This window comes from Sorex araneus, chromosome X (genome assembly GCF_027595985.1).
Source record: "Sorex araneus isolate mSorAra2 chromosome X, mSorAra2.pri, whole genome shotgun sequence".
NCBI classification, from domain to species: Eukaryota; Metazoa; Chordata; class Mammalia; order Eulipotyphla; family Soricidae; genus Sorex; species Sorex araneus.
In genome coordinates, this window is record NC_073313.1 from 245,397,023 (window position 1) to 245,419,475 (window position 22,453).

Here is a 22,453-nt window from a genome sequence, read left to right on the forward strand (position 1 = left end):
TATCAATAGTGGTTCAGATTAAATTAAGTTTTATAGTCTGGTACTATTATATCCTAATCACCATATCAACCTTTGAAGTACTCAGCCACTATTAAAATATCCATTGTTCAAATGAGAGAGCTATGGTTCAGAGAGCTACAGATGTATAATTTTTGCTTTAATTTAAAAATATTCAAGAGGCTTGTTCTTCAAGCCAGGGTTTTCCCTGAACACGTGTCTCACTTGCTTGTCTCTCTTTGCTTGCTTCTTTCTGGAGAAGCCTGTGTTCTCTCTTGCACACACACTTCTTCTTTTTTCTCCCCTCATATCTTTCTTTTTAAAAAAAAATTATTGATAATGGACCAAACATGATGACCTCTCAGTATCTGTGTTGCAAGCCATAATGCCCAAAAGTAGAGAGAGAGTATGGGGATGATAGCTTCCCTTCACATCTTTCTAAATAAGTTTCAATTAAAAATTTTCTTCCTCCCCCAAATAAAATTAAACAATTAAGTCATAGGCTGTAGAAAAATTAAGCAACAATGTGAAATCAGGCTTTTACTCTCCATCCATTTCATCTTGTACAAGGCTGGCCAGAAAAGCTACAGAGAGGACGAATAGAGGGGACGTGAGCAGGTGACAAAGCAGATGATATGCAACCTTGTCAGCAGAAACCAGAATCCGAGATAGAGGGAATGTCCTGCGTGCCGGTAGATATTCCCTCAGATATCTCTCCCCGTGTAATGTCTGCAGAACACATCACTGACTGGTAGACCAGGATATATCTAACATGTTGTAGCTTTCCTGGAAGTCTCAGGCAGCTCTGAGACCAAGAGTTGACCTCACTGATATCAAGCTTATTATATCACAAGTGTGAATTGATATTTGCAAGTTCCAACTGGAGGACCTTTCATAAATCTTTATCTTACTCCTCTCCCAAACAAATTCTGGATATACACTTTTGAGATATACCCTACATGTGGAAAGTCACAGGAGAAAAAAAAAACTGAACTCTATCTTCAATGGAGATTGAAAAGAAATTGTATCTGGGCATGAAATTATCCAACTAGGAAGTACACGAAGGGAAAACTAGCCCCTCTTGATGTATATAACCGTACTGGTGGTTAAAACCTCCAGAGGAAACATTATCTACTCAAACAAAAGATGATTTTGATCACTGGCTTCCAGGTCTTCTCATATGTGAAATTTTCTGGTATAAACTTGTGAGTCTACATACTCTCTAGTATTTTACTTGAAATAATGGTTCTTCTTAACGTAAGCAGGTTTGCGTGTAAAGAGTATTGTGTGATCACAGATGGAAGAGATTGTTCAATGGACTGCAGCACATGGCCTGTATGTTGGAGATGCAGGATTGATCCCTGGCACCATACAGTTCCCTGAGAACTTCCAGAGCAAACCTGAAGCATCAAGCCTGAAGGAGCCCCTCAGCACGCCCCTCCTCCATCAAAACAAAAGGATCATCTGTGACCAGAGTGTTGAAAGCTCATCCTCTCGAATACTGTTGGCAGAACAAAGATGAAGTTGATGCTTATTACTTGTAAAATAATCATTCTGACAGTCTTAGCAGCATCTGAAAATAGGGAAAATGAGGTAAAGATACTCATGTTATATAGGAAACAGGCTAAAATGAGGGCTTGCTTAGGATGGTGGAGGCTTCGTGATAGAATACTGGTAAACACAGCATGGATATGACTTCAAAGAGAATCTTGAAAAGAAGTCTTCCTTTGATGCTAAATTATCCTGACAAAAATCATTTGCTCTGATGAGAGTGAATGAAATATCTAGATAAATGGATTTTCTAGAAGTTTCCTCAAATAAGCAATGAAGTTATTTAAAACAAGAACATCCTGGGAAATTTTCCTGAATAGTAGAATCATATATTAAATATAGTCCACAATTAAAAATGTTAACAGAGTATGCATTACAATAACAATAAACTTATAGGTATTATACCTTTGGTTCTAACATATGTTTGGGAACTCCTGGGCAAAACAAAATTGAGAAAATATTTTTAGAGTGGGACCTTTCAGTGTCTGTTTTGTGTCGATTTTCTTGTAATTTCCAAATAAGGGATATATGATGGAAAGTATTTCCTTAATATTTTTTGTGAGAAAAAATGTTACCCCTTTTTTCACTAAACCTTACCACAATACATTATTATTTTATTCTTCTGGAAATAAAATAAGGCAGGATTAATATCCTAGTGTTGAAGAAACTTTAGCATTTAAGTTTGAAGAATAAATTGTAGTAGCTGGGGAGGTGATTCAGTGCAGGCTACAATCGTCTCATGTGTGAGCCCCTGGATTATATCCCCCAGCAACATACACACACACAAACACATACACACATATGTGAGCATGCGCACACACACATTCATGTTGTAAGTAAAAAGTCAAAGCAGACAGCTTTATTTAAATTTTGGAATTTACTGTGATTTCAGCTTCCTTGCACATATGCTGTGCAAGTATGAGCAAATAATAAGTATGAGGCATCTGATCTAGTTCATGAACACAACCAGAAAACATCAGCGATTAGAATGAAAGTTACAACACCAGTTAGGGAGGAAAGTGAAGCAGATAATACAAAAGGGGTAGGATCTTCCCAGGGCAAACATGTTACTTATCTAATAAAATGAGTCAGAGTTCATTCTAAAGTCTTTAATTAACCCCATGGGGTCAGCTTTCAATAGTTACAATACATCAATAACATTATTGTCAAGTTTCTTTTTATTCTTACTTTGTCTTAAGCAATTAGCTAAATTACAAGATGGAGATTGGTTAACAGAACTTTTTCAATAAAGCAAGGCCAATAAGCAAAAACTGGTCCAAGAAATTGATCAGAATAAGGATCACAGGTTGAAGATCCTGGAAGAAGGGGACTCTGTTTCTTATCCCCACTCCTTAAGCTGGAAAAGGAAATTTTGAAGCTAAAATAAAGCTGGATGGATGTCCTCAAACCATATATAAATGGATTGAAGATAATATGTCTTCCAAACTTCATGTGGATAAAGGACTTATGAACTTCTTAGTGACGAGATTCTTACAGTAGTTATCTAGTGAAGTAAACTCATCCATTGATGAAACAGATTCTACCTGTTTCTATCAAAGGACAGTTAGAGCAGGAAAAACAATTCCTTCTTTCTTTCAAGCCTGTGATGCAGAAATTTCTTCATGATCATGCTGATCTACAAGTTAATACCCTAACTGCTGCTCCAACTTCTAAAAGAGGAGTCACTCTATTATCAAAGCATTTTCATGATTTGAAACAAAGAATTAAGATTGAGTTTTTGAGAAACAGTGCAGGGAATAAGTCAGAAGTTTAAAAATATCGATTCAAAATATTTAAATTAAATATTAACTTAGGAAAATTAAGTTTGATTATTATTCCAGGAAGCACTGGGTCAATTCCAGGAACTGAGATGCTTCCAAGACTACACATAAAAGTAATTTGTTTTGGAAATTACCACAAGTGTGTTGGGGGCAATGGGTAGATAAGATAGAGAAGGGACCAGTAAAACAACAATAGTTGGAAATGATGACTCTGGACAAGAACTGAGTTTGAAAGTAGGAAAAGGGATATACCTGATAACCTTTCAGCATCTGTATTGCAAACCATAATGCCCAAAATGAGAGAGAGAGAGGGAGAAAAAGAGAAAGAGAAAGAAGATTGGTGCTTGCCACAGAAGCAAGCTGGGGTGGGAGGGAGTTGGGGGTAGTGGGAGGTAAACTGGTGACACTGGTACTGGGAAATTACACTGGTGGAGGGATGAGTATTGGAACATTATATGACTGAAACCCAATCATAAATAGCTTTGTAATGTTCTATCTCAGAGTGATTCAATTTTTAAAAAATTAACTAATTTTTAAAAAGGTGATTTTTACTGTTCAATTGCAAATGAAATCACAGAGGAAGAAATGGCGTAGATATTCTGTAGAAATTAGTTACTGAGCTCAGATTTTGAAAGGGAATATGCAATTCTAAATAATGTTGGTTCCAATAATGATTGGTCTGAGAGTGGCAATGTTTGTCACGTAGAAACCTTCCAAGAAAGCAACAAAAGTAATTTAGACCGTTGTAGAAGTTGCTCAAAAGATACTATACCAAAAATGCCATAAACTTTTGCATTTCCCCTTCACCTATCTTCATTTCAACAACTTTCTACCATCTTCCTAAATCCTTCCCTAGAACTTTTCCTGAGCCCTTCCATTTTTCAGTCAAAATCCAAATGTCTATGATCACATATTTTTCTAGATCTTTACCTGTTGAAAATCAGTCTTCCCCCTGCCTGGATCCAAAACAAAATGTCAAAAACCCATTTGAAAGTTGCAAAAATAAAACTTTTTTTCTTAGAGTTTAAAAGAGTGGCAATGAAACAAAATCTCTGAACTTGGGGTATTATTTTCATTATCCTCCTACATATTAAAAAGATAACAAGAAACTGACCAAAAATTTGTATTTGAAGATATCAGGGGATTGTTACACAGTTTCAGAAAGTTATAGAATAAAATAAATTGTGGTTTACCAAAAAAAATGCACAAAAAATTTAATAAAAAATAACTTTAACTCTTTGTGGCTAGAGAGGTAGGACAAGGGTTAAGCCACTTGCCTTGCATGAGGCTGGCACTTTAATCTCTGCTGCTATAAATTGTCTTCCAATGCACTGCCAGTAATAACCTCTGAGCACAAAACTGGAGTACTCTCTGAGCACTGCAGGCTATGACAATCCTGCTCCTCAAGTTAACTCTTTTAAACCTTGATTAGAGGGGCTGAAGCGATAGCACAGCTGGTAGGGTGTTTGTCTTGCACTCGACCAGCCCAAGTTGGATTCCCAGCATCCCATATGGTCCCCCAAGCACTGCCAGGGGTAATTCCTGAGTGCAGAACCAGGAGTAACCCATGTGCATTGTTGGGTGTGACCCAAAAAGGAAAAAAAATACTTGATTAGAGTGAGTAGAAGTTAAAAAAAAAAAGAAGAAATGGTCCCTGAGACCATACAATACTGACTGATGACAATGGAAAAAGCATTACTTCCTGTGGAATTTCAAAGACAAAACAGTGTATGGAGTGATATTCCAGTGGGGGCAAGCACTTGCCTTGCACTCAGCTGACCCAGATTCAATCCCAGCATCTCATATGATCCCCTGAGAACAGACAGGAGTAATTTCTATGTGCAGAGTAACTCCAGAATTACTGGGTTACTCCAGAGCATTACTTCAGGGCATTCCTCCAGGTAACTCCAGAGCATTGCTGGATATAGCCTCAACATTTAAAAATAAAGTAAAAAAATTTAAAAATAAGGCATATTGCTAAGAGGCAATTAAATAGAAGGAATTAAATTACCTATCCTCTAGGTAAGGATAGGTAAGCTGCTGATCTGAAATAATTTGTGAAGTTCTCTAAGACTGATACAATTTGATGATAAATTGTATCATTAAAGCTGGGACCTGAGAGATAGTACAGTAAGGTTAGACGCTTGCCTTACACATATCTGACCCGCATATGGTCCCCAAGCACTGCCATGAGTGATTCTTCAGTGAAGGGGCAAAAGTAAATTCTGAGGACTGTTGGCCCCCCAAAAGGTGAGGAAAAAAAACTTAAACCAAACATTGCCAATAGCCTTTTAGGTGTTATGAGAACAATCAAGAGGGAAGATTTGGAGAGAGACAACTATTATTTTAAGAAAACTTGGGTGAAAGGAGATTTAATAAATTAAAGGCAACTTCGATATATGTTTATTTTAGCTAATATTTTGGGATCCTTTGTAGTAAGGTACTGTGTTGAGAGTTTAAACGATTATTACAAAACAACAAAGGCTCAAAAAAACCCGTTAGACTCCTCTCATTTCCCTCTTAGAGAGTCTCATCATCAATCAGATGACACATACAAACCAATGAAGTAATGTAACTTTCTTACATAGATAATGAAGTTGTAGAAAAGAATCCATAACTACATGCAACAGGATTTAAAGAGACTTAGAGAAATAGTGAACAAGCTATGAAGAAATGGTGCCATCCAACATAGGATAGCTACATAACTCAAGGAGTCAAGGGAAAAACACATTTCAGAACACTTAAGTCAAAGATAGTTTGGGGGGAAAGGAGAGGATCGGCATACCTATCTATACTCAGGGAGTACTCCTAGGAGTACTCTGTACTCAAAGATCACTTCTGGCAGTGCTGGCGGGAACATATGCACAGCCAGGGATTGAACCTGGGTCAGAAACATGTGAGGCAAGTATCTAATCCTCTGTACTGTGTCTCCAACCCCTCTTCTACAATTGGTGACAATGCTGTGTAATGAAATCCATTTAGTACAGTAGTATATGGAGGCTAGTTTCAGGAACATAAAGTTTTGTGAAGAGTGAATGATCGAAGAAAGGAGAATATCTTATATACATGTGTGACATTACTATGCTATTAAATGTGTGAAAACTGATAAGCTTAGTCTATTAAGACTTTAGTAAGATATCTGACATGTTTTCTAAAGAGTTTCTTTTTAATTCGAGGAATATGATCTAGGGGCTGGAGCGATAGCACAGCAATTAGGGTATTTGCCTTGCATGCGGCCAACTCGGGTTCAATTCCTAGCATCCCATATGGTCCCCCACTCATGGCCAGGAGTAATTCCTGAGTGCAGAGCACTGAATAAACCCTGTGCATTGCCAGGTGTGACCCAAAAAGAAAAAAAAATAAATATGACCTAGAAGCAAGAATAATTTCATAAATTAACAGTATGTTATAGAACTATATCCAAAGTTTACTGAAAACTGAATAAATATAAATCTAATGGGAGTTGTAAATGTACTACAATACCTTTAGTCTTTAACATAGCATTTTAACACAGACTTGCGTATATAGAGAAGAAAAGCTAACCAATCGTCATTTGTGGAATTCAGAGTGAGGTAGTGACTAACCAGGATGATTGAATTAAATTAAATAATTAATTGATTTAGCAATGTATAAAAATCCAGCCGGAAAAATGTAATGAATCTAATTTTAGTAAATCTTGGGGTCAGCTCCAAAGTTCAGAAAGTCAGTAGTGCAGGTTTGGAAAAGGGGAGACAATACTGATAAAATATTACTAGGACTCAGACAATTTAGTGTAAGGTAGAGACCATGTGAGTCAGAAGTGTGGTGAACTCTTGAGAATAGTTGACGAGATTTTAGTGGCATTAACTGAACAAAGGAAGTGATAATCAAAACCTGGGATTGTGCTAATCAAACCACACCAAATAAATTGGGCTTACTTTTAAATGTCATTTATGACTTGTGATATATGCTTAGAAGAATAAGACAAAAGTTACACAATAGGACCAACCACAAAAGCTAGTTTTGACTTTAATAACCAATGCACATGACAACTTGAATGTGACAATGTTGAGATTATAGCAAACAAAAGAAGAAGAATAACATATACGAAGGTTATATGTGAGTAGATGAGGTAACATTTGCTTCCTTAATCCCTCCCCCTGTGTTTCTAGGTAAGAATCCACCAGGACAGAAGAAGCAAAGCTCAGAACACCACTGAATTTTGAAAGACAAGAGCAGCATTTTCCCACAGTGATCTACATGGCTGTTACCATAAAAACTTATCATACGACCATAATTATGCATTTTTAACTATATTTCTTGCTATGTTATTATGCCAGTTGAAGATGGGACCATTTAATAAAGCATAGAAGTTATGCCCAAGTAATAATAATTGAAAATATCTGAAGCCTATGGGTTATTATTCAGAAGACCATTGGCATCAAAATCTTAACCAATTATATTATATACCGCCATATGAAGGAATAATTATCATTGACCTTTTATATTGAAAGGGATAATACAAGTTCATCTAGAAAATATCAAAAGAGATTTGATAGCACAGTGGTTGGGCATTCGCCTTTCACTCGGCCAACCTGAGTTTGATTCCTCCGCCCCTCTCGGAGAGCCCGGCAAGCTACCAAGAGTATCGAGTCCGCGAGGCAGAGCCTGGCAAGCTACCCGTGGCTTATTGGATATACCAAAAACAGTAACAATAAGTCTCTCAATGAGAGATGTTACTGGTGCCCACTCGAACAAATTGATGAGCAATAGGATGACAGTTACTGGTGCCCGCTCATTTTCTGAAAACAAAATAAACTGTCATGGACAGCCAAGTTTTCTGCAACTAAACACAAATATCATAGCAATAGAGTTTCAGTGTTTTAGCAGAAAAGTTATTTAAGCAACTCTAGCATCAATGGGTTTTTTAAGTAGTTTGTGAAGATTACTTAAAAATACTGGGCTTTCATAGTTCATTCTTTTTGTTGTTGTTGTTCAATATGTATTTATTGTGATGCAGTAATATAATCAACATAATACAAGACACTAAAGATAGAATCACAAATATCAGCAAAGACCCTTCCTTATTTACCTATGTGATAAATAATAATTAAAAATGTAATTTTCTAGTCACATATGAAGAAAAATAAAGCAGAGTAAGGTGCTCCAGTGATGAAAGAAAGAAACAAATATATGGATAGGATATTTGAGAAAGGCAATGAGGGTCAATGAGTCTACCACTTTAATATAGTAAACTCTAGATTTTCAATTTGGATCTCTTAAAATTAATAATTTCTTTCTTATGTTAATTATCTTCATCTCTTAAACTCATAAAAGTTTAAATCCAGAGTAATAGAGTAATAGATTATCTATGTTGGAATTTCTGTGGTAACATTTAAAGGCAGGATGTCCCTAGTATATAATTCACATCATAGTGTACATATTTTCATACATCTCATATAAAAAACACCTTTTTCCCCACAAAGTAATGTTTTATACTATTTTGAGTCCTCGTTTACTAAGTAAACTAAGTTTACTAAACTAAGTTTACTAAACTAAGTTTACTAAACTTAGTAAACTAAGTTTACTAAGTAAAATAGTATAAAACATTACTTCTAAACTCCTCTTTGAGGATGAGATACAAATGAGTATCTATGGTTCTTGCCCTTAAAAAGAAAACTTTATATCCCTTTAATATACTTAGTTATCTTAATTCAATGAAAATTTTATATTATATTGAATTATAAATTTTTATTTCATGGCATAAGAAGAATCAAGATATTTTGGTGCTGACACCTAATCAATATAAGCTAGATAAAGCAATGTAAGGAACCTAAATAATATTGTATATTAAACTTCTAGACTACAAAATGATTTTCTAGAGTCCATTTAGAAGCACAGACACAGTTATATATAATCAATGTATCATATTGTGCACCTAAAGTTTTCAAATTTTTTTTCCTTTTTTGGAGCTAGTGCTTTTATATTGTTGAAGTAGGATCAGAGACTTGAAAAAATTACTTTAAGAAACACTTTCCAGGTAACAAAAGCTAGAAAGTTGCTTTAACTTTCTAACTAACTTGCTTGACTTTCTAAAATGAATATCACCTTAGAGATAATTTACTTTTCCTGACACTAAAGCCACCAATACTAAGTTACAAAAACAATCTTAACAAGATTGAATTATTGGTGCAAGATCAGATACTTCTGTAATCAAGCAATTAAGTGATTGGTATGTATTCATTTCAAGACTGCACAACAAACATTAATTTCCTATTATCCTCTTATCCCTGGTCACACTAAAATTAAAAAAAAAAACTTAATAAAATCATGATCCTGGAAAATTTAAAGAAACCGCAATGACAATTTTAGACAATTCTACAAAACAAAACAAAGCAAAGAGAATCTGATAAGCAAAACCATGGCAATGATGGTCCAAAATACCTTAAGCTAAAAGGCAAAAGGGAGTTTGGTTTTCGAAGAACTACTCCAAGGTTCTCCAGTTTCAGCTAACAACTGAAAAGAGCAAGACGTGATTGTGCAAAAATAGCATAATCACACTGGGAAAGGCAACACAAACTATTCCTACTGCTGTCCCTCATAACTATAGAGAAACAGTGATGAAATCTAAGACCAGACCTCAGAACCCTCCACATACCTGTCCAGTCACATGCCCGAAGTATCTGACTCCTCTTACTGCTTCCAGACAGAGAGGAAATACCACACTGCAGAGTTTCCAAGCAGCTGCTAAAAGGCCTAGATAACACAACCCAGTTACAGAGGCGGTAAAGCCCTAAGGGACAATTTCTAACCAATGGGAGATAGATGTACGAGGACACCAGGCAGGGGGGAGATATCCTTCCCTTGACTCCTGGAATAAACTTGAGTCTCTGAGTTTTGTTTTCATTGCCCTCTGAGAATATCATCTCATTCTTGGGGCAGAAAGCGTATCTGCCTTATAAACTACTGCGATTTTTTTCTGTGGCTTCTTGTGAAGTATGTCTATAATGACAATATTTCATTATAAATTGTTTCTTTTTCTTCTCAGTTGCACTTCCCGTTTTTCTTTATCCTCTAACCCTGGGGTTGTACTTCCCAGACAAAGCATCACTACTTAAACTGTGACACAATTTTCCTAAGGATTGCTCTTGGTAAAATTGTGTCTCTCAAAGTTATATTGAAGTTTTAACTTCCAGTATCTCAGAATGTGTCCTTGTTAAAAAAGGATAATTTCCGAGAGTTAAAAGAAACAGAGGTCACAAAAGGGTGAGGCTAGCTCTTAATCCATTATGACTGCTCTTCTTATAAGTGGAAGGGGAGAATTATACACACACACACACAAACACACACACACACACACAAACTACTACTACTACTTGACTGAAAAGTCAATTGGAGTTGTACTGCCAAAGTAATTCAGTGGGTAATCAGAAGCTGGAAATAGTAAAGAAGGATCCTCTTCCAGATATTTCATGTTTTCATGAAAACAGCTTTTATTTATACTCTAATGCTCTAAAATTGATAGACAGTACATTTCTGTTGTTTCCAGGTATCCAGTTTGTGATAACTTCTTATCCTAAGAAATTAAGAAAGGATTCTAACAATTAGTATATCTAATGGTCTGGAGCACAAATCATTATTAGGATAGGAGTTTGGAGTCACATATCCATTTTCCTAAAAAGATCATGATCACAGTTATTGGTGCTCAGTAGAATGGTAATAACCCATGGCATATAATAGCATCACAATTAAGTTTTTATCAGTGGTAAACTAGATTGAGGTAGAGGAGGAGGGACAAGGCCTCCACCTACAGTCTGCAGTACTTAAGTTTGGGAATAAAATGGCAAACTAAAAATATAGTACAATAAACTTTTGATTGGGCTTTATAATTTACAAAAAGAAAATAATATTCTCAAGACAGTTAATTACTAACAAGGTGCTCTCTAAATCCAGAGGACCTTTATGGTAGCTTTAATGGAGATTATCTTTGAAGTCTCAGAATAGACTGATGAAAATCAAGAGTGGAATTAGATTAAAACAATGTGAGAGCTACAATGAAAACTAAATGTACAGTCTCAGTAATTTTCAACAACCATGTCAGGGCCCTGATACATAAGACAGACTCTAAGATATGGCAGGGAGATATCTGAGTGGAAAAACATCTTAGGAATTTTGAATTCTTGAATTCCTTTTAGGAGTCCTAGCTGATGCAGGGATCTTATCTTTCTCACCAGAGGTGAAGAGTCTCTGTTTGGCTGAGGACCATAGAATGACTACCTCAACACTGTAGAGTTATAAAATCAGAAAGCCTACTCTAATGTTTGCTCACTGCTTCTGAAACAATAGCCAGGTCCAATCTTAGCACATCTGAGCACAGAAGTACAGTCTTAGCTCTCAAGCCAAAGAACCCTTTAGAATCTAACTAATCTGGAGCAGCAGGAAGCAGATCTCAAGGGAGTGAGAGGGATCAGGGAGAGGAAGATAGTTTTGGATGGGAGAATGGACGTGCTCCTGACCCAGATTTGTGCAAAATGTTTTACTCTTCCCATATTCTCCTTCCTCATTTTCTTCTTTCCCCTTATTATTGTTTAACACAAAGTTTCCTAAATTTATTTAGTCTATTGCTTATGTTCCAGGAGGGAAGAATCATGCATTATAACCTGGAAATCTATCTCTTTTTTTAGGTCTTACTCACTATTCTAGACAGAATGCTCTATGCAATCAATGACTTTTTCTAGAAAGTCATTACTAGAAAATAGCTAGAAATATATTTTTGTCTATTAGTCTAAAGAAAAAAATCACCTAGGGATGAAACAGCTTATAGAATTATTATAAGATCATCCATTGAGTTCTATCATCTCTAGCTGACACCCACAAAGGCTAGCCCAATATATCACAATTATTCTTTATTCTCTTCACATGCTCCTTCTCTAAGATTATAGCTGCAAAAAAATAAGCATATTAGCTTACACTTTGAACTATTTTCTCAAACACATGATTCAAGGCAAATGTTTATTGCAAACTATCACAAATGTTAAATCACCAAAGATTGGATAAAGATCCATGAAATACAGGGAGGCAGTGAGATAGCACAGAAGGTAGGCAATTCCCTTGCACAAGACCAAGCTGGATTCAATCCCCAGCACTCATATGTCTCCTGAGCATACCAGGACTGATCCATGAGTGAAGTCATGAATAAGCCCTGAACTCAACTAGGTGTGGCCCCAAAATAAACAAAATGATTCGTAGTATACAGACACAATGGAATACTATGCAGCTACAAGGAAAGATTAACTCGTGCAGTTGCAATAATGTGATGGCACTGAGTGGTGTCATGTTTAGTGAAATAGGACTGAGGGAGAAGGACACACACCAGATGATCTCACTCACCTGTGGTATGCAGAGATACAAAGCAAGGCATAGACTGTATCCATGACAGTCCCTTGGCCTTGGATTGCAAAGTTGATGATGATAAACCCTGGGAAAAGGTGGGAAGAGGAATGAAGATTAGACTAGAAATGACACAGGGGAAGTGGTGACAGATCTTGAATACTTGGTGATTGGGGGTCACAGTAACATTTTACATTAATGCCATAATTTTATTTTGTTTTGTTTTGTGGTCATAACCTGCAATGCTCAGCAATTATTTCTGGCTCCCCTGGGCACAGGAATTATTCTTGACTGTGCATGGGGAGCAATATGGGATGCTGGAGAATTGAACAAGGGTCAGCTGCTTACAAGGCAAGTGTCCTACCCACTTTACTATCTCCTCAGGTGCAATGCTATACATTTTAACATTGCTCTGACCATATAACACAAAAGGGCAAGCAAAAAGTTAAGTTACGCTATAAGATAAAGAATGACAAATTTTATACAACAAAACATTAAGTATTTACATCGTTTACATGTTAAACACATGTATAAAGAAATAAAGAGGTCTGAATGAATTCACATCCAATTTCTAAGTATAGGCACAAGAAAAGACTTGAAAATTTACATCTTTTTATGGGTTCTACTGTTAGAAAACACAACTAGTGGTACTCAGGGATATTCCTGCTTTCACTTAGAAAATACTCTTGGTATTCCATTGTGTAGATGTACCAAAGTTTTTTTAACCAGTCATCTTTTCTAGGGCACTTGGGTTGTTTCCAGATTTTGTCTATTGTTAACAGTGCTGCAATGAACATATAAGTACAGATGTCATTTCTACTGTGCTTTTTTTTGCATCCTTGGGATATATTCCCAGAAGTGGTATTGTGGGGTCATGTGGGAGCTCAATTTCTAGTTTTTGAAGGACTGTCCACATTGTTTTTCAGAAAGGCTGGACCAGTCGGCATTCCCACCAACAGTGAAAGAGGACACAACTAGTGGTACTCAGGAGTGTTCCTGCTTTTTCCCCACATCCACGCCAGCACTGATTGCTTTTGTTCTTTTGAATGTGTGACAGTCTCTGTGTGTGAGATGATATATCATTGTTGTTCTGATTTGCTTCTCCCTAATGACTAGTGATGTGGAGCATTTTTTCATGTGCCTTTTGGCCATTTGTATTTCTTTTTGGAGGAAACTTCTATTCGTTTCTTTTCCCCATTTTTGATGGGGTCGAAGGTTTTTTTCTTATACAATTCTACTAGTGTCTATCCTGGATACTAATCCCTTATCAGGTGGGTATTGGGTCAATATTCTTTCCCATTCTGTGGGCTCTTTCTGTATTTTGGTCACTGTTTCTTTTGAAGTACAGAGCTTCTTGGTTTGATGTATACTATGTTTGATGTATATTTTATGTATACTATGTTTGATTATATAGTTTGATGTATACTAGTTTGATGTATACTATGCAGCTGTTAAGAGAGATGAAGTTATGAAATTTGCTTATAAATGGATAGACACGGAGAGTATCATGCTAAGTGAAATGAGTCAGAAAGAGAGGGACAAACATAGAAGAACTGCACTCATTTGTGGAGTATAGAATAATATCACAAGAGGCTGACACCCAAGGACAGTAGATATAAGGGCCAGGAGGATTTCCCCATAGCTGAAAGCCTGCTTCATGAGCAGAGGGGAGAGGCATATGGAATAGAGAAGGGATCACTAAAAAAAATGATGGCTGGAGGAACCAGTTGGGATGGAAGATGCTTGCTGAAAGTAGATAATGGACCAAACATGATGACCTCTCAGTGTCTGTGTTGCAAGCCATAATGCCCAAAAGTAGAGAAAGAGTATGGGGAATATTGTCTGCCATGGAGGCAGGGGGAGGGTGGGAAAGGGTGGGGGTATACCAGGTATATTGGTGGTGGGGAATGTGCACTGGTGGAGGAATGGGTGTTTGATCATTGTGTGATTATAACCCAAACATGAAAGCTTGCAACTATCTCATAGTGATTCAATAAAATTTTTTTAAAAAGAAAATACCCTTGGTAGTGCTTAGGGGACTATATGGTGCTTGTAATCAAACCAGGGTTGATTACATGCACAGCCTTACACACAACTATATCTCTTGTCCTCTATTTAAGAAATTTTAAAGATTAATATACTTGCAACTTTGAAGAATATTATAATGGAAAAATAATAACTTGTATGATAATATAACACATAACTGGAAATGTTATTGATTTTATATTATTGATAAATAATTTTAAGTATTAGTAAAAAACAATTAAAATTTGTCATATTGGAAAATGAGCTAAAGAAATGATATTCGCATATCTTTAAAATCTACTTACCCTTCTCCTCCTTATACTCTAGGACCAAGAGCAATCTAGACATCCCCATTTCAAGCATTGCATTCCTTCCTCCAGAGGAAGAAAGAAAACAAGCAGGAATGAGACATGGACGTGTACCAGTGGGGAGTAAGGGTTAAGAGGATCCCAGAACATCAGTGGTATATAGCTAAATATTCAGAGTGAACAATGCTGAGACAAGAGATCCAACTTTTAAACAACCAAACTAAAAAAAAAAAAGAGGGTGACAGGTAGGGGATGGTGTGTGTGTGGGGGGGGGTTGGATGAAGGGGTGTGGGAGGGGGAAAAAAAAACTGAAAGCCCTGTGAAGGGAAGACACTAGTTATTAAATTGGTGCTGGAACTTCATATGCCTTAAATCCAACTATGAGTAACTTTGAAGTCATGGCGATTTAATAAATTTTCTAAAAATTAATGAATGAATAACATATGTTTTAACATTCACAAATTCGAATTGGAATGTTTCCATACTTATTGTAAAGAGTATAGCACAAAGCAATGTCTTTCAAGGTTATATTTATATAACACAAAAGGTAACGCATATGTTTCAGATAAATTATTTTTAAATGAATTTGAATAAATGAGGATATTAAAAATAATCTTGGGCTGGAGGGATAGCACAGAGAGTAGGGCATTTGCCTTGCATGCAGCCGGCTGGGGTTTGATTCCTCCATCCCTCTCAGAGAGCCCAGCAAGCTACTGAGAGTATCCTGTCCCCATGGCAGAGCCTGGCAAGCTACCCGTGGCATATTCGATATACCAAAAACAGTAACAACAAGTCTCACAGTGGAGACGTTACTGGTGCCCACTCGAGCAAATCAATGAGCAACAGGATGACAATGACAGTGATACAGTGATTAAAAATCATCCTAGGGGCCAGAGTGATAGTACAGTGGGTAGGGCTTTTGCCTTGCATGCAGCTGACCCGGGTTCATTCCCCAGCATCCCATATGGTCCTCCAAGCACTGCCAGGAGTAATTTCTGATTGCAGAGCCAGGACTAACCCCTGAGCATCGCTGAGTGTGACCCCCCCCCAAAAAAAAGAAAAAAAATATCTTAAAGATTAACTGGCTAGACATTTTTTTCCCCAAACTGGGACAGGTATTAGATGCTTTGGGCCAGGAAGTTCAAAGAATTCCAACTAAAATTAGTCTAGACAAATACCAAGAAAAACTATAGTTAAATGAAAAATAATTAAAGATAGAGAGAAGGTCCTAAGAGCAGCAAAGGAAAGCCAAAGAAGCTCATGTGGAGGCCTTTATCTCATTAATACGATAGGCAGATTGAGAAGTAGACCAGAGAAAGTAAAATGGTACATTCAAGTGCTGAATGCAAAAGCCACACAAAAATATTCTACCCAACAAGGTAATCACAATGAATTGAAAAAGAAATAGATATTTTGGAAACAAACATTGAAGGGACTCAATCACCAAAACATTCCTTCAAGAATTATGGAAGTAACTGAATTCTTTAAAACATGGGATGAAAGAGATTAATAATGCTTAATCTAAGAATTTAAGAACAAGTGCCTTATAGTACACCATGCCTTGCATGCAGTCGATCCAGATTCAATCTCCAGCAACACACATGGTTTCCTGAGCCAGGAACAATCCATGAACACAGAGCCAGGAGTGGGCCCTGATCAAGTTGGACTCCTCAAAACACAAAAAAAACAAGAAGGTTTTAGGATTTACTTATTTTCAACGGGTATAAGCTTAAGATGTTAGATCTCAACTTCATGATCCTCTCAAAATGAAAATAGTTAGGAAAAACAAAACAAACAAGAAGTAAATAGGAACCAAATCACTTAACAAAAGGCAAACGTCACAGTAAGAGGAAAGAGGGAAGAGAAGTACAAAACAACAGAGACATACTACAGTAGTATTCACATCCCAAATAGAAAAATAACAATAAGTATTTTTTTTGTTTTGTTTTTTGAGGGCCCTGCACGTGTCGATGTTCAGTGGTTAGTCCTGACTCTGCACTCAGGAATCACTCCTGGTGGTCCTTGGAAACCACATGCAGTGCCAGGGATTGGATAGAACCTGATCCTGATTTGGCCATGTGTAGGACAAATGCCCTACCCTCCGTACTATCTCTTTAGCCCCAACAATCAATAATTTTTATGTCAGTTCATTAAGTGTCAATAGCCGAACTCACCAATTAAAAGGCACAGAGTGATTTCAATCACAAAACCCAAACTTTAATAACCCAACTTAAAAGGTACCCATCAAGATGACAAGCAGAAGGCAGGTGGACATTCAGGATTGGGGGAGGGTAGAAAGGGAATCTGGAACCTCATGGAGGAAAGTAGACACTGGTGGTGGGATTGGTGTATGCCTAAAGACTACATGCCTTACCGTTTAGTTAGAGAAGGGATCACCAAGTAAATGGTGCTAGGAGGATCCGCTCAGGATGGGAGATGCACCCTGAAAGCAGACTATAAACTGAACATAATGGCCACTTAATATCTTTATTGCAAACCACAACACCCAAAAGGAGAGAGCCCAAAAGGGAAGGTCCTGCCACAGAGGTGGCATGGAGGGAGGGAGGGAGAGAGGGAGGGAGGGAGGGAGGGAGGGAGGGAGGAAGGGAGGGAGGGAGGGAGGGAGGGAGGGAGGGAGGGAGAATGGGGTAGGGATGGTGGGAGGGATGCTAGGACCATTGGTGGTAGAAAATGGGCACTGGTGGAGAGATGGATACTTGACCATTGTATGACTGAAATGTAAGCACGGAAGTTTGTAAGTCTGTAACTGTACCTCACGATGATTCACTAATTTAAAAAAAAGACTAAATGCCTTATAGTACAGCATGCCTTACATTCAGCCAATCCAGATTCACTATCCAGCCACTCATATAGTTTCCCAAGCCAGGAGTAATCCATGAGCACAAAGCCAGGAGTAGACCCTGACAACAGTTGGATGTGGCCCAAAAGCACAAAATAAACATGCATGCCTAAGACTCAATTATCAGTGATTTTGTTAATCACAGTTATTTAATTAAATAAAAATTTAAATAACAAATCATTAACAAGGTATTTGGCAAATGTTAAGGTGACAAATTCTTACAGACTTTGACTTTGTTATTTAAATTTTACATGAATTTAGATAACAAGATTTCTACCCATTGACTTACTTAGACATCATAACTTTTAGGAAGAAGTTGTAGCTGACATAACTTTTGTTCTAAGACCAAATTAGCCTTAATTGTTAAAAAGGTGATACTGATGCCACTGATACAAATATAACTTCTATTTGTTGACACAATACACCCATAATTTGACTATATCAAACATATATGTTCAGTTCCTGGTTAAATATATTTTCTAGGCATAAGAAATTTACATTTAAGTAATAAAAAATGAGTAAAAATATTTTTCCATAAAAAATAAAATAGAATGCAGTATATTCACAATATGCCGTTCACAATATCTGGAAGCAAAATCTGGATGCAGACCACATGCCCAAGAGCAAAGGAGTTAATAAGGAAACTATAGCAGCACTGTAGCACTGTCATCCCATTGTTCATTGATTTGCTCAAGCAGGCACCAGTAACATCGCCATTGTGAGACTTGTTACTATTTTTGGCATATCGAATATGCCAGGCTCTGCCATGTGGATGGGATACTCTCAGTAGCTTGCCAGGCTTTCCAAGAGGGATGGAGGAATCGAACCCGGGTCGGCCGTGTGCAAGGCAAATGCCCTACCTGCATTCCCAACAAGGAAACTATGGTATATATTATATACTCAGTGGAATACTACTCAACTATAAGAAGAAATCTTTTAGTGTGCTGTTACATGAATGAAAGTGGGGAGTGCTAAATGACATCTGTCAAAAAGAGAGGGGCAAATATTGAATGATCTCTTTTAGGTGCAGAGTATAAAAAAAATAGTAAGAGAACAAAATATCTGGCCAATGATGATAGGCCCTGAGAGTTGGTGTTCAGAACCAAGCTTGCTCTGGGTTTGGGAGACTTAGAGGTAGTGGTGGGCTGGAGCGATAGCACAGCAGTAGGGCATTCGCCTTTCACGCAGCTGACCAGTGTTTGATTCCTTTGCCCCTCTCAGAGATCCCAGCATGCTACCAAGATTATCGCGCCCACATGGCAGAGCCTGGCAAGCTACCCGTGGCATATTGGATATGCCAAAAACAGTAACAATAAGTCTCACATTGAGAGACATTACTGGTGCCCGCTCGAACAAATCAATGAACAACGGGATGACAGTGACAGTGACAGAGGTAGTGGTGGGGGTCACGAACACGCTGATGGTGGGTGTGGTATTCTAACAGTGTAAGCTTGAAACATCACTACTATTATTTCTGCACATCACAGTCCCTAAATGAAAATTAAATAAATAACATACTGTACGCAGATATACCACTTTTGTTTTCATAAAGTAATAAAGTGTGGGGCAGTTATCTTAATTCAATATTAGATCAACTCTGTTTACTTAACAGTCAGAAAAAACAACTGACCTTAATGGACCAACAGAATTTGCTAAGAAAAAAACAACTTTTGTTTGTTTAGAGTAAATATAAAATAACTTGAAGACTTCAAAAATGAATTTGTAAAATATAAGAAGTCTCAAATTAGTTGATTTAATACTCATTTTATGAAAAATATGAAACAAATAGTAAGTGTATAAAATATACTTATTTTTCTTTAATATATAGACAAGCACAGTGCTATTAATATTTATATTTCCCATAATACCACATATACCTATTTACAAAATTTATTAATGAATAAAATAATAAATAAGATTAAGTAATTTTACTTGCCCTAGAATAAGCTACTTCAGACTAAGGTCTTCATGATTAAAAAATATGACACTGTGAGGCATTTTTAAAGAGGATTCCTTATTAACCTGTTAAAAATAAGTTCAGGAAGTTTGTAATGAAAACGAATGTAAATTTAGGAGTTTCCTGCTCATAGGCAAGAACAGGAAATCAGCAATTATTCAAAAGGAAGCTCCCACACCTAATCAAAGATGGAAAGGCACAGAGTAGAATCCCATCTACAGGACTCAAGATGAAAGAGGCATGTACTTATTTTATAGCTTTTAAAATTTACATCCATAACCAAGGAAGCAGGAGGACAGGGATAATACAAACAGGAAGGTCATTCTCAGGATCTTTGTATCTATCTCCCAGAAAAGGAACTTGCTCACTTAGACATTCCTCCTGGGAATGTATGGTGATATCCCTGTTCTGAAAACCCCCTCTGAACATCCCTCTGAAAACCCCTCTGAACAATTTGCAACCAGCTTAGCCACTGTCCCCTCCGTGCTTACCCCAGAGAGATGAAAAATGAGGTCTCTCTCCACAATTACCACATCAATGTTAGCTGAAAATTACTCTGGTCCTTGAAGGTAGTGATTGGATAAATGGATATGGTACATCCAGACCATAGCATGGCACTCAGCAATAAAAAGAAAACAGAGTACTGACATTTAAAGAACTTCCTAGCTACTAAACACGGGTTAGGAAATATAAAGTAAGCAGGTGGAATGAAACTCCGGGGAATCACATTGAGGAAGAAAAGTGAATTCTCCAAGGTAACATCCTGCACAATTCCGTAAATACAGAATTTTTCCACTGGCAATGGGGAGAAGTTTAGGAGCATTTTCAGATGAAGAAAGGAGGAAAGAGAGAGAGAAAGAGAGAGGGGCAAAGAGAGAAGGAAGTAAGGGAGGGAAGGAGAGAGGAAGGAAGGAAGGAAAGAAGGAAGGAAGGAAGGAAGGAAGGAAGGAAGGAAGGAAGGAAGGAAGGAAGGAAGGAAGGAAGGAAGGAAGGAAGGAAGGAAGGGAGGAAGGGAGGAAGGGAGAGAGGGAGGGAGAGAGGGAGGAAGGGAGGGAGGGAGGAAGGAAGGAAGGAAGGAAGGAAGGAAGGAAGGAAGGAAGGAAGGAAGGAAGGAAGGAAGGAAGGAAGGGAGGGAGGGAGGGAGGAAGGAAGGAAGGGAGAAAGGAGGAAGGGAGGGAGGGAGGAAGGAAGGAAGGAAGGAAGGAAGGAAGGAAGGAAGGAAGGGAGGGAGGGAGGGAGGAAGGAAGGAAGGAAGGGAGGAAGGGAGGGAGGGAGGAAGGAAGGAAGAAAGGGAGGGAGGAAGGAAGGAAGGAAGGGAGGGAGGGAGGGAGGAAGGAAGGAAGGGAGAAAGGAGGAAGGGAGGGAGGGAGGAAGGAAGGAAGGAAGGAAGGAAGGAAGGAAGGAAGGAAGGAAGGAAGGAAGGAAGGAAGGAAGGGAGGGAGGGAGGGAGGGAGGAAGGAAGGAAGGAAGGGAGGAAGGGAGGGAGGGAGGAAGGAAGGAAGAAAGGGAGGGAGGGAGGGAGGGAGGAAGGAAGGAAGGAAGGAAGGAAGGAAGGAAGGAAGGAAGGAAGGAAGGAAGGAAGGAAGGAAGGAAGGAAGGAAGGGAGGGAGGGAGGGAGGGAGGGAGGGAGGGAGGGAGGGAGAAAGGGAGGGAGGGAGGGAGGAAGGAAGGAAGGAAGGGAGGGAGGGAGGGAGGGAGGGAGGGAGGAAGGAAGGAAGGAAGGAAGGAAGGAAGGAAGGAAGGGAGGGAGGAAGGAAGGAAGGAAGGAAGGAAGGGAGGAAGGGAGGGAGGAAGGAAGGAGTATTTGGGGGCCAAGATACAGACTAGCAGTAAAGCCCAATGCGTGAGGTTCTGAGTTTGATCCCAACAGCACAAAGTACTAAATTCTCTCTGAGCTGCCCTTCCAGAGGCTGGAGTCCGGGTCTGCCCACAGTCAGCATTCTCAGGGCCTGCCTGATAACCTGTGAGGCCAAGGCAGCCGTCCCGCTTACTCCTGGAGCACTGTGTCCAGAGGAAGAAGCCAGTGCTCCCCAGCAGACAGCCTGCAGCTCTTTTCCAGCCGAAAGGAGCGGTCAGTCCCTCTGGCCCAGGCCTGCCCTTGTCCACCTCCTCCTGCACACACGAGGCGAAGAGCAGGCACGAGCAAACCCAGAGCGCCGTGGCCCTGACCTCCGCCTCTCGGTCCTCTCCCGGGAAGGCCATGCCTGTGCGGGCAGGGGGAGCTTGGACATGTCTGAGCACGGGAGCTGAGTGCTGGAGGTCAGCCTCCTGTTGCGCGGCTCGCGTGCAAGACGGGACCCCACTGAGCAAAAGGCGCTTCTTCCTCTGACCCTGGCAACGGCCAGCTTCTCCCGCTAGGAAGAAGCCAGCAGGCAGGGCTCCAACGGGCTGGGCATAAACGTCCCTCGGCTTCGGGCACGTCCCTGCGAAGACTAGGCCCACAGGAACCACCTGTCATCGCTTGCAGACGGTTGGCGGACAGGTGAGCGCTTTAGGGCTCTTGCCACCGAGGTCCTAGGCAGGTGGTGGGAGGCAGCCCAGGTCACTAGGTGAGAGGGGAACACATCCTGCAGGGGTTTGCAGTCTCCCCTGCCAACCACACCCT

At 38.8% G+C, this 22,453-nt stretch overlaps 1 pseudogene; it reads left to right on the forward strand.

Annotated features, from left to right (window-relative positions):
- The first annotated feature begins 1,585 nt into the window (after positions 1 to 1,585).
- LOC129399874 (non-histone chromosomal protein HMG-17-like) overlaps positions 1,586 to 22,453 on the forward strand; it is a 34,245-nt pseudogene continuing 13,377 nt past the window's right edge.